Here is a 13,836-nt window from a genome sequence, read left to right on the forward strand (position 1 = left end):
CAGGAGCGTCCGGCCTTCTGGGGCTTGCTGTTTGCCGCCCTGTGACAGGGCGGCAAATGGCAAGCCCCAGAAGGCAGTGCGCGCAGCCGCTTCCCCGTTCCGGATCACAAAGGTGACCATCTGGTCACCTTACAGAAGGCCCACTGCAAAGGAGGTGGTGGTTCTTTTTGTGGGTAGAAGAGAAAACATGGAGGGGGGGGGACATTTTGTCTGGAATTGGTGAAGACAGCACTGGTTGAAATGTCCTCTTCTCTAACGTGCCACAGGAGTGGGAGCCTCCTCCCTTGAAGGCTCCAGTCACTTTGGGCAGACGTCCAGCCCAAGGCCACGGGTTCCAGACCAGAACCGAATACCTCAAATATCATTTCCAACTTACTGCTGCATCTGGTGGATAGCACCACTGAGAAGGTTTGCGTGCCTTGTTATTACCTTCCAACACAGATGCCCAGAGAGCGGCTTAGTTCCTGGAATGCCCCCACCCCGCCCCGCCCCTATATAGGGTGTAGCCGAGTTGGGTGTGAAAATGTTGCTTTCTCTATTGTTCTTTTGTTTAATGATTGTAACCTACAGATCTAGCAGCACGTGACCTGTTGGTCTGACCTTGTTCACTTCCCAGTTTCTGAGGCACATAACCAAGGCGACTTGCTTACATTTGCTCCTGAAAGCCTCCAGGTTTAGCCTTGGTATCCCACAGCTCTTTTGGCCTCAGGGCAGATGGCCCACCTGGATTGTGGGGGTGGGGGGCTGTGTGGCACATTTCCTGTTGCATTTCAGCACAGAGTAACAGGAGCCCTGGTCAACTGATGTGGCCTGGCTTCTTCCCAAGAGATGAAAGCGTGACCTGTCATAGGCAGCGCCAGTGGCGTAATGCCCATTGGGCAAGGTGGGCAGCTGCCCAGGGCATCACCTTGTGGGGGGCATCAAAATGCTGGGTTCATTTTTGGGTATTTTTAGTGGTTTTCCATTTTTGGCCTGCAGGGGGCGCAGAACCAAACCTCTCCGAACTTGGGGGGTAGCATAGGGACAGTCTCCTGATGATATGCTGAAATTTTGGTGCTGATATGTCTAAAAATGCACCCCCTGCAGGCACCAATGTCCTGGTGCAAAAAAAATTTGGTCATGGTGGAGTGGCCGCCCATGGGGGGGGGGGGGGGCATCCAACTTTTGCCCAGGGCTACAGTTTGCCTCGTTATGCCCCTGGGCAGCGCTGGCCTGAAGGAAGTGGAGGGGGAGGGGGAGGGGCATGCTAGGCCCCTCCCTCAGTGGTGCTAGGCCATCTCATGCCTGCAGGTCTGTGAGGAACCTGGCCTAAGGGCTTGCCCAGAAACTGGCTCATGGTATCAGGTTCCCCCACTGCCACCTGTAACACGCAGGGCAGCTAACTTTGGGTTCCAGCGCCTTGCCTGACTTGCCACTCCTGCTTCAGGCCACTGACCACTACGAGCGAGGCAGGAAAAACAGGGCACTGTGTCAAGATGCCGGGGGAAGGGAAAGCTTGGCATGGGGCTGCCATTTCTGGTGGCAGCCCTGTGATTCTAGGACTGCCACGGTTAGTCCGATTTGTTCTGAGTGTCTGTCTTGTGGAGAGGGGAAAAAAGAATCCATCTCCTTTCTTTCTGGCAGGTCTCCTTCAATCCTACCCTTCTTTACCTCCACGCCAGGTGTTTTAGAGGAGTTGGCTTTTCCTTCCGTGGCTTTGACTCCCCAAACCACAGGCAAAACTGCCAAGCTGTACAAAGCTCCCCTTCCAGTGCTGCACTTGCTGCTCCTCAGACGTCCGGGGGGCAGGGGTGGAGGGGACCGGGTCGGGCACAGGACAGCGTCTGCCGGCTGCACCCCCTTCTTCCCCCTCTAAACAGCAGCAGCCGCCTTTGTGCTTATGAGTTTGCTCGTTTATTATATTAGACTACTGTTAGATTTGAGTCTACATTTTTTGTCAGCTGCCTTTAAGACGAATAAGCAGAAAACTGGGGCGGGCGTTTTCTAAAATAAGTGCGAAGAGGCTACCTGGGCCTCCATCTGTGGATCTGTCGGGCCGGGCTGAGGAGCAGCCTTGAAGTGCCTTTAGCTCCCCTTGATTCCCCCGCGACTGGATCTGGACCATTTTCTGCTCCGCTGTGCTCTCACTGGCCTCCGCTGCAGCCTCACTTGCAGCTCCTGAGCTTACAGTTCCAAAGTGTTTGCATTTCAAGAAGCAGGGCCAGGAGGGGAGTCGGTCTGCCTTCTGCTCGCTGGAGTCAGCCCTTTATTACAGCCGTTGCATGCTGCTCTCGCCAGCCAGAAGTGGGCTGACTTGTTAGCTCTGTGGTGGGTTGTCAGGCAGCTGATGTACTACATTCATCAGCCATGTGAGTTTTGTTTACTGTTGGGTAATACAGATCAGAGAGAGAAGAAGAAGAGTTTGGATTTATATCCCCCCTTTCTCTCCTGCAGGAGACTCAAAGGGGCTGACAATCTCCTTGCCCTTCCCCCCTCACAACAAACACCCTGTGAGGTGGGTGGGGCTGCGAGAGCTCCGAGAAGCTGTGACTAGCCCAAGGTCACCCAGCTGGCATGTGTGGGAGTGCCCAGGCTAATCTGGATTCCTCAGATAAGCCTCCACAGCTCAGGCGGCAGAGCTGGGAATCAAAATCGGTTCCTCCAGATTAGATACACGAGCTCTTAACCTCCTACGCCAGTTTCCATTCCCTTAGTTTGGCTGCAGGTGCCTTTTCTTACCAGGCCAGGCATATAAAGTTGCCCGAAAATGCAGGTAGGATAGAAAATTTAATGTGGTTGTTAACATAAAGGATCAGATACTGTTGGGGAGCGACTGCACTTCTCTGTGGCCATCGCATATGGAGCTTGAGCAGCTTTCCAGGGAGAAGGAAGTGTGATGTTCTCGGCTGAACTATGTCTTCCATTCCTGGCACAGTTTCTAAGATCAGTTCGCCATATTTTCAGTGCAGTCTGTCAGGGGCAGGGGGCAGGGGGAAATCTCTTAGGAGGTGGCGTGACCCCTGTGCCAGTGTAAACACCACTTGTGCTTGTGTCAGGGTGTGAAGGGCATTTGCACATGCGCAGGGCAGTTAGGCAGATGCCAGGCACCTGTCTGCTGGCAGCACTCCTCTGGCTTCGACACTGAAGGGGGCATTCCCGGGGCGAGGTCACCTGTGGTTGGCTCCCTGAGCCCTTTTGGCCTGGGAAAAACCCCATTTGCCTGGGCAGAGTTAGGCTGGCAAGATCAGTGGCACAGCCCATTGAGCTGCGTACCACAGAGGAAGGGGCAGTGCTGCTGTTGGCTGCCAGGAGACGACGTGGCTGCACCGTGGCTGCTCCGTCCCTGGCTGCAGTGCAGCTCCACTCCCTTGGAACTGAACTGCCAGCAGTTCTTGCTTTGAAAATCCAAATGGTCAAGTCTGGTTCGGTTATATGGCAGGGATTTGCCAAGTCTCCTCCTCAGGTAAATATTGTCTAAGCCCATGGTGGCGAACCTTTGGCACTCCAGATGTTATGGACTACAATTCCCATCAGCCCCTGCCAGCATGGCCAATTGTAGGGGCTGATGGGAATTGTAGTCCATAACATCTGGAGTGCCAAAGGTTCGCCACCACTGGTCTAAGCTGTTCCCCCACTTCCTCCCTGTAGCAGCGCCCTACGAGCCTTGAAATGGCGCAGTCGCATGGATGAAAAGCCACACAACACAGGAGGCAGAGGGAGAAGGCCGTGTGGCACGGGCTCCTCTTCCTCCAGCAGTGGTGCGTTGGCAGAGCCACTGGCAGAACGGGTGACTCTTCCAGAGGTTTCCTGGGCTGGCCAAGCAAAGGGCAGGAATGCCTGGATGCCTTCGTGGCTTCTGCTGGTGCCTTCAAAGAGGGTGGCTGCGTTCCAGGTTCCGCTGCCCGGCTGGCTGGTCCTTCATTCTTTGGATGAGAAAGTCTCCACTCTGCTGGATCACTTCCTTCAATGACTGTCGACCCACCTTTGAAGGGAGGAAGTGCTCTCCGCCTTTTGAAGGAGATGGGTTGTTTCTGAAAATGCCTAACTCTGACCCCTTGGTCTTCATGGCATCAGCCTTTGCTAGTGGAGACAGCCACGGTGCTGCTCCTGATCTTCTCTCTTGAGTTCAGGCGATGTGTGGGATGTCTCGGGATTAGTGGACATGGGACCCAAATTTGGGGGAAGATTCCTGAAAAACCCTGAATCCCCAAGCTGCTATAGGTTTTCCCTGTTTTTCTGGAAATTTGGATTTTTTTCCACTTATGAGCAATTTTTCCTGGTCCCTGGGCGGGGGTCTGTTCTTCAAGGTAGAGACACCAAATTTTCAGCTTACCTGCCAGGGATTCTGGTATGAAGAACCCCAGAGTTTGGGAAAGATTCCATCCTCTATTATTTCCAAAGGAAAAGAAAGTGAGGGCCCATAAAATTGGACCCCCAGACCCAATCTTTACAAAACTGGGGGGTTCATGTAAGGAGAGTCACCAGCAGCTACCCTGAAAATGTGGTGCCTCTATTTTGAAAAGCAGCCCTCCCAAGCCCCTGCAAAGATATGCCATAGATTACAATGGAACTGCTTAAACCTTCCGTTTGCATTCTTGCTTTTAGATTTTCCAGTCTGACATAATTCTATGGACAATCTCTGTGGAGGTCTGGAAGGGGCTATTTATTAATGTAGAGGTACCAGATTTGTAGCGTAGCTGCTGGTGACTCTCCTTAGAAGAATCCCTGAGTTGGGTGTGGGGGACCAATTTTTATTGGGCCCCATCCATTCAGCATAGGGGTTTCTATTTTTTGGTTCAGCAAAGCAAGTTTCGCACTCCATTGATGCTCAGTGATCACTCCAGAGATGCCTACCATGAGGAAAAAGGCCTTCTTCCAGGAGATGTCCCCTTTGGCTTCACTCATCTGATGACTGATGATGCCCTTCCATAATCATCTGATGAAACAAACTCTCTCTCTCTCGCGTGTGTGTGTAGCTGTTCTGTCTCCACAGGTGCAACCTGAGCCCATGCCTGCCCATGCAGAAGCTTGGTGGGGCTTCCTGGTGGGCAAGCAGCCTAAAAGGCAGTGGCCACGATCCACAAACACAGTGTCCATCTGAGACCTTTGATTACAACTGAATCTCAGGAAGTTCCTGTAATACACCTCCATGATGATACTACAGAGATATCAATGTATTAAAAGTGATCTTGTGAAACCACCCTGATGCGTCACTTTTGCTGGAAATAACCCCCTGCAACGTCTGTGGGATGTCAGGGTGATCTTGTTGCATGCATTTACAATTTTTACTTCAATATGCTGTGAACAAAACATTGTACTTGGAATCCTGCCTTATAGGAACCCCCATTCTAAGCATCCCCGTTCTAAAAGCTTGCAATGTGTGTGGTCTCCAGGGAGCTGGGTGGTGCATCTGACATCCGTCTACAGCTACAATGGGGTGGGGGCAGGTGTGGCGTTGTCAGCCCGCGCAAGAGGCAGGCTGCCCTTCTCTGTGAGGAACGGGTGGAAGTCGGCGGTGTTCTGCAAGAACATTTGCTGTGTCATTCTAAGCCGAACTCCTGAGGAAGTAACTCTGCTTGGGGTGGCACAGTTGGAAGTTGAGAGGGACTTGATTCATCGTAGTTCACCACAGAGTATGAAGGAATGGCTGCCAAGCATCAGGAATGTTTTCCAGAGGCTTGGATTGCAACAGTTTCAGAATGCTTGGAAAAACCTTTCACTATCTTGGGTGTGGTGAATGAGCAATAATCTATGAGCGTTAGGCTTAATTTCAGTGGGTTTTTTAGGGCTGTATAGGCTGTTTGTTTCCTTTTTTATAATATTAAATTTTATTAAATCTTGAATGATACATTTACAATCAACAATCTATATGGTTACATTAGTAAGAATACATAGTAAACAAAACACAACAGCTGTGTCATAATAAGCATGAGTTATCATAAAAAAAGCTAATAGCGTTCAAGGCTCGGCTGTTTGTTTCCTAAAGGGTGGATTTCTTGAACAGCTACTACTAATGGAAACTGTCTGTTGTTAAAAGGGAGGTGTTGACTTTCATACAGGGAAATACCTTTGGGTGTGTGGGGAGGGCAACAATTCTTTTATATGTTTTGAATACTGGGGTATTAATGTATCTTTTGAGAAACTGGTAGCCAAAGGGTGGGATGGGGAAAAAGAGAGGAAACTGCCAGATCGACTACCCCCCCGCCCCGCCCCTAAACCCTGGCTGGTCCTGGGGTGCAGGGTGGGATGGGGAAAAAGAGACACAACTTCGCCCAAGGTTCAGCCTCCTCTCGGGACAGATAGGGAAAAGTCACAGCCAGCTCATCCTGCACCAGGTCATTTCAAAGGGGATTGGGGGAGAGAGCTAACTTTGCCCATGGATACTGGAATCCATAGGCAGAGTGTAAGGAATTCCATAGAAGCAGAAATAAAAGGCTTTTTGGGTGTAAAAGACCGTTTATTCAGACATCCTAGAAAGCTCACGTACACGCAGTGGCAGGAATAAGATCTCCCGCCAGAAGCACAGGTTATAACTCTGTCCATCCCATCCCCCCTCCCGGATTCCCATGGGAACGGAGGTCTCATCTCCCTCGCAGAGATAAGGTCTCCGCCGAAGAAGCTGGCCCATCGCCCGGGCTGTGGAATGTAGTCAAGGCCGGGCGGCTGACCCGCTCATCAACACCATTGAATCCTTTACACTCTGCCTCCCTTAAAAAAGACCTCTCCCCCCCAGGTTTGTGCGGAAAGGTGCGGTGGAAAGCAGAAATGAGGGCGGGGGCGTCAATATTTTCGGAATAAACCCATTGATTATACCCAGAGGAATACCCCACCCAAGAGACTAAATATTGTATGCGTTTGCGATTAAAGCGAGAGTCCAGGATGGCGTCAATTTCGTAATGCTTGTGGCCATCAATAATAGTCGGTGGGGGTCTCTCCGGCGGGTCGTGCCAGGCATCGGAAACGGGAGCCTCCTTGAGTAAACTGGAATGGAAGACAGGATGGATATTACTAAGAGAGTTAGGCAAATCCAATCGGGCAGTGACATCATTAATCACTTTAGTAATCTGAAAAGGTCCCACGAATCTTTTGCCTAGTTTTGAAAATTTATGCACGTCTCTGAGATTTTTGGTAGACAAATACACCCAGGCGCCCACACGCAGAGGGAAATCCGAGCGGTGCTTATCCGCTTGCAGCTTTTGGGAGTCTTTAGCCTGTTGTAAGGCAGTCTGGACCATTTTCCACCCCTCGGCCAGAGATGAAATCCACTGCTGAAACTCCGGAGGATCCAATGCTTCCGCAGGTAGTTGCGGCAACGGCAGGAAGGAGCGACCGGGCACAATTTCGAAGGGGGTCTTTTTTGTACTGCTATGAACCGCATTATTATAGGCGTATTCTGCAAACGGAATTAGTTCGCACCAATTGTCTTGGTGGTAGTTGGTGTAACAACGTAAATACTGCTCTAGGGTTCTGTTCGTTCTCTCTGACTCACCGTCACTTTGAACGTGGTAGGGGGCGGCAACCGCCGGGGCGGCCCCTAACAACCCTAGAAAGGCTTTCCAGAACTTTGAAATGAATTGGGGGCCGCGGTCGGAGACCACCTTAACGGGGGCGGTGTGTAGACGGTAAACATGCTGAATGAACAGACGCGCTAACTTAGGAGCGGAGGGGATGGAAGCACATGGGATGAAATGGGCTTGTTTAGAAAATAAGTCCACCACCACCCACAAGACCGTGTTGCCATGACTTTCTGGCAAATCTGTAATAAAATCCATGGAGATGACTTCCCAGGGGCGGGAGGCCACCGGGAGAGGTTTCAACAGACCATGGGGTTTTCCCGGAACGTTCTTGGCTTCAGCACAAACAGAGCAACCTTTAATATACGTCTCAATGTCCTTGCGCATCGCGCGCCACCAGAACTGACGGCGGGCCAAATGCAGAGTTTTTAGAAAGCCAAAATGTCCAGCCGAGCGGGCATCATGACAGGCCTCGAGAACCTGCTTACGGAGGGGGGGAGGCACGTACCAACAATCCCCCCGCCGCCAAATGCCATTCTCCAAACGCAATTGGGAGTCACCTTCCTCCGCCGGAGGCTCGTGCAGCCCCGCCTCCTCGAGTTCCCGTAGGAAAGGGGAGACCAGGCTGGGAATGGGCGGAGAAGGAGGAGTGGATGTCTGAGATCGGGTGACAGCCAGCCCCAATTGGGAGGGGGAGAGAACAGTGCGCGGAATGTCCCGTAAGGCAGCTCCACCCCCCTCCCCGGGTAGGCGCGAGAGCGCATCAGCCAGTTTATTGGTTTTTCCGGGGAAAAAATGGACCGTGAAAGAGAAACGAGAAAAGAAATCGGCCCAACGAAGTTGCTTCGCGGACATCTTGAGGGGGGTGGAGAGGGCGGCCAAGTTCTTGTGATCCGACCACACTTGAAAGGGGTGTTTAGCCCCCTCCAGCCAGTGGCGCCAAGTGGAGAGTGCTACTTTGATGGCCGCAGTCTCTTTATCCCCTACAGTCCAGTTGAGTTCAGCACCGGAGAATTTCTTTGATAAATAAGCACACGGAACCAGCCTATCATCTTTATTTCTCTGCAACAGGGCTGCCCCAAGCGCTTTGTCCGAGGCATCCACGTGAACCACAAACGGGAGTTCTGGGTCAGGGTGCTTCAGCATAGGTTCGGTAGTAAAAGCAGATTTTAAAAGCTGAAAGGCTGTCTGACATTTTTCAGACCAGGAAAGGGGGGCCCCGGGCTTGGCAGTCAGTGGATCTTTACCCTTAGTGCATAAGAGGTCTGTGAGTGGGAGAGTCAGTTCAGCGAATTGGGGTATAAAGTCACGATAGAAATTAGCAAAACCTAGAAAAGATTGGAGCTCTTTTCGGCTGGTAGGGGCAGGCCATTGGAGGACTGCATCAATCTTAGCAGGATCCATTTTTAGCCCCTCGGAAGAGATCCGGTAACCCAAATAGTCAATAGAGGTTTGGTGGAAACAGCATTTGGAAAGTTTGGCAAAGAGGGAGTTGTTGAGCAAACGTTTCAATACTTCCCGAACCAATGCTTCATGCTCCTCCATGGTTTGTGAATAAATTAAAACGTCATCTAAGTACACCACTACTCCCTTGTACAATAAATCATGGAGAACTTCGTTGATAAGGGCCATAAAAGCTCCGGGGGCCCCACTTAACCCGAATGGCATTATTAAGTATTCAAACTGTCCAAACTTTGTGTTAAATGCAGTCAAGTGTTCATAGCCTTCAGCAATTCTGACTCTGTAGTAAGCTTCTCTCAAGTCCAACTTAGTAAAGATGCGTCCCTTGCCCAATGCGTCTAAAAGATCCTTGATTAATGGCAAAGGGTATTTATTGGACAGGGAGACTGCATTGAGTCCTCGGTAATCTGTGCAGAGCCGTAAAGACCCATCTTTCTTTTTTACAAACAATACAGGAGCAGCATGTGTGTGTTTGGTAGCCCGCCGTATGAACCCGCGAGCGAGGTTCTTGTCTAAGAAGGCACGAAGTTCCTTCTCCTCATTGGGACTCATGCGGTAGATTCTACCTTTGGGCAGTTGCGCCCCTGGCTGTATTACGATTTTGCAGTCAGTGTCTCTATGGGGTGGCAACTGATCGCATTCTTGCTCCTGAAATACTCTGGCTAAATCTTGGTAAGCCGGTGGAATGCCGGTAGAATCGGGAGCAATCGCTGATGAAGCGGGGGGGGGTGTGTCAGGAGAAGCCGAGTTTTCCCCCCAATTCATGTGTTCACCGCAGGGAGGGTCAGTGAATTCTAAGATCCTTTCTTTCCAAATGAATTTTGGCTCATGCAACAACAACCATGGCATGCCCAGAACTATGGAGTGTTTGGCCACTGGCGCCAGAATAAAACTAATTTTCTCCCAATGGTCGGCGCAGCGGAGGAGAACCGGTTGCGTTTTGAACTGGGCCGGTCCTTCGCTCCCGAGAGGACTGCCGTCCATTTGGGTGAATGGTATGGGCTTAGCCAGGGGGACTTGGTCTAGACCTAGCTCCTCCGCCACCTGGGGCCGCATTAAGCAATGGGAGCAGCCAGAATCCACAAGGGCTGAGGCTATAATACGAGTATGCTTAGCGGGGTTGGCCAGAAACGCTTGGATTGTAATGGGAGCGCTGCCTTCACTCACCGCGTCTGGAGTCGAACCCATGTCCATGGGGGCTGAAGAAAGGCAAACAGCTGCTTCCCCCTCCTCTGGGTCGCCTTCGATAACTGCCTTAGACGAGCCTGTTGGGGGCGGCCCGGATTTGCGTGGTGGCTTGGCAGATGGGGTACACGCGGCCGGAGCGGTTGGCTTCTGCTTTTTCGGGCAGTTGGCGGCCAGATGACCTGGTCCTCCGCAGTAAAGACACAATCCCAGTCGGCGACGGCGCTCGGAGGTGGTCTCGGTAGGGGCGGCTGGGCTTGGCTTGGTGGTCGCAGTGGTGGTCGTAGTGGCGGGTTTTGGGCGTGGGCGGCCTCCGGCACGAGCGTACTCCAAACGAGACGCCACCTGGGATCCCAATTCGATCCAATCAGCAATAGTGCGGGGGATCCGAATTAAAAACACCGTTTCACGCAGCTTGCCGTCAACAGCATCCGAGAAGTATTCACATTTCATGCGCTCAGGCCACTCAGGAGGAAGTCGGGCAGCCGCCGCACGAAATTCATGGGCAAATTCTGCAAACGAGCGGTTGCCTTGCTGAATAGATTTGATGGTGCGGATAGCTTCATTTTCAGCACCCGGATCTTGGAAGCGAGCCCTTAAGGCTTGGAGGAACGCGGGCACCGTGCGAGTATCTTCATCTTGTAGGTTCAAAAGAGTCACAAACCAGTCGGCTGCTGCCCCATCCAGGACTGAGCCGATGTCCCGTATTTTTTCGCGCTCAGACCGGTATAAATCGTCATAGTCCTCCATGTGGGCATCGAGTTGCAAGATGAAGTAGGGAAGTTTGGAAGCGGTCCCATCGAAACGGGCAGGTATTGGAGGTCTGTAATATCCCCTCTCCACGGCCCTAGGCGCCCGCAGGGGCGGCGGTTGCACAGGTTGTGCAGGTTGAGGCAGCGGTTGCGCAGGGGGGGCCGGAATCGGTGGAGGTGGAGGTACCAACGCCGGTGCCGCTGGCGTTCTGGTGGGAGCCGGTCCTTGGAAGGTGGCAGGACCCAGCAGCGTCGCCCCTCTGGCGCCGGCTGTACCAGTGACAGCGTAGACTCCAACTTGGGTTGTCCTGTTCTGCTGCTTCTTCAGTTCCCTCTCCAAGGCGGCCAGCTCTCTCTCCTTGCGCGTCAACGCATCCTGGTGCGCATGCAAAGCTGCTTTCTCTCGTTCCAATTTGGCCAGTTCGTCTCGTTGAACAGCTGCAGTTAGTTCACTTTGCGAACGTAAGGCCTGAACGCTTTCGCGTTGACGCTGTAAGTCCAGTTTGGAGTGTTCCAGGACTTTATCATGGACTGATAGGTTCTGCACATATTGCCGTTGCAGCGCGTCTTTGGCACGGTCCAATTCGAGTTGGATTTCTTTGCGCTGCTGTTCCCGGTCTCTTTGCAGGTTTTCACGCTCTTGCTGCAGCTGTTCTCGTTCCTCTTCCCATAGCTGGCGTTCACGGGCCCATGCTTCTTGGGCATCTCGCAGTCGGCCCACTTCCTCATCCCAGCTCTCTTTCGATGGGAGAGGGAATAGATCCGGCTGGGAGTGCAGGCTTTCTCCGGACTCCTCTTCATCTGAACGCAGGACGTCGTGCCCACCGGTGGCTCCACGGGGCATCTCAGGTGCAGCCGCTGGTCCGGGATCTGGGGGGTCCGATCGGAAGACGGTACGGATACCCCTCCCAATCCCTGGTATAGTCCCAGTTTCACCGGTGGTCTTCGGACGGGCCCCAGTGCTATGCCACGGTGGATCTTTGGGAGCATCACCAAAATACGAGTCCAGGAATCGTTCAATGGACTCCTGTGTTGCCGCATGAAAGGTGGTCAGGCCCGTCTCCTCCGTGACAGGTTGCATCTGAGGTTTGTAATCCATACGAAAACGGGTAGATACCCGATCCACAGGCGCTCGATCCATAGACAGCGCCCCAAACGACTCATGTAAGTCCCCATGGTCGTCTTCTCGTCCCTCGTTCCAACGGAGTAAGGGAAGACTCGTGCTGATACGAGGACGGGAAAGAGTCACCAGCGAGACCCGCTCTCCCGCCGGTTCCTCTAAATCCAGAAGGGAGAGCTCGGAGCCCTCTTTGGGGGCTACCGAACCTTCCACAGGAACATTCAACCTCTCCATGCCGAGACACCAGAGGTCCACTGCACTAGGAAGATAGATGAACGATAGATTCCTGCCACAATGTAAGGAATTCCATAGAAGCAGAAATAAAAGGCTTTTTGGGTGTAATGGGGGGGGGTTACCAATCTTGATCCTCCTTGATCTGAGATTGCAAATGCCTTAACAGTCCAGGTGCTCGGGAGCAACAGCTGCAGAAGGCCATTGCTTTCACATCCTGCATGTGAGCTCCCAAAGGCACCTGGTGGGCCACTGTGAGTAGCAGAGAGCTGGACTAGATGGACTGTGGTCTGATCCAGCTGGCTTGTTCTTATGTTCTTATGTTCTTAAATATGCTGGCCGCTAATCTGTGACCTGCAAGAGTGAACATTTATGGCACTGTAGGAACAGCAAGTTGAGAGTGAGTGCCTTGGAATCCAGAGACTTTGCACCTGCATTAGTTTTGCCATTAGTGCCCCTATTTTAATGTGGATCAGTAAAAAGATGTCAATTGACTGCCCTTTGGCACCTAGTTTACACAAATCACTTTTTCAAATAAAAGGAGGCTGGTGTTTTGACATCCACAGAGCAGCAAAGAACCCACAAATTATCTTGGTGTATTTGCTTCCTGTCCACTCTGTGTCTCTCCGCCAGACATCTGCGGACACTCTTTGTTCGCTCATTACATTAATTAAGCCCACGTCTCTGGGGAAACCGAGTTCTTATTCCGAGCCTAAGAGTGAGGCAGAATTCTCGGTCCCTAGCTCACACTTCTGATACTTCAGGGCAAAGGGCGGCTACAGCAAGGAACCCACCTGAGCTCTACATCGCCGGCTGCCATGCAGCTCCCCTCTGTGTCAGATGCCCCCGAAGAGGTAGCGAGGAGCAGCGAGGAGGCCTTGGGGGTGGACAACACGGAACAGCAGCAGGTGGCCATGCAGCAGGAAGAGAGCCTGCAGAAAGAAAAGTGAGTCTGGGGGGGGGGGGCAGAGAGCCACTCCCGTTTGGGAAAGCCAGAGGGGTGGTGCGGATTCAGCGAGATCCCCATTCAAACCCCCTCTGGGCTGTAAAGTTCGTTGGGTGACCTCCAACCCTTTCATTCCTGTGCCCTTGGCCTAAGCTTTCCTTATATGGCAGTTGTAAGAACAAGTTGGGTGGGAGAACAGTGAACGCTGGTCCGAAGTTCCTTGGAAGAAATGCAGAGTAACCATGTGAGAGAAAATACAAGTTAGAGATACAAAATCAGGAATCTGCATTAAGGCTGCGATGGACTGTCTGTTTCGTGTAGGGAGGTGCAGTTGTCATCTGCTGAAAGTGGAGCCTTCTCAGAAGTGGCTCCCGGTTTGTAGAATACTCCCACTCAGAGGCGTAGCTCCAAGGGGACAAGGGGGGTGCAACACACCAGGTACGCTCCCCTGTGGGGGCAGGGTGGGGGTGGAGGATGCACTGGGCGCTTTCCCCCTTGCTGCGCCTCTGCTCCCACTCCACACCTAGAAGTCCGTATGTCTTCTTCCCTTCCTCTTTTCATATAAACGTTTTAGTTGTTAACGGCATTTGGGGGTTAATGGAGATTCTCGCTGTCCTCATTAGTTTAACTAATTTTTTGGATTGGGAA

This window comes from Sphaerodactylus townsendi, unplaced genomic scaffold (genome assembly GCF_021028975.2).
Source record: "Sphaerodactylus townsendi isolate TG3544 unplaced genomic scaffold, MPM_Stown_v2.3 scaffold_26, whole genome shotgun sequence".
NCBI classification, from domain to species: domain Eukaryota; kingdom Metazoa; phylum Chordata; class Lepidosauria; order Squamata; family Sphaerodactylidae; genus Sphaerodactylus; species Sphaerodactylus townsendi.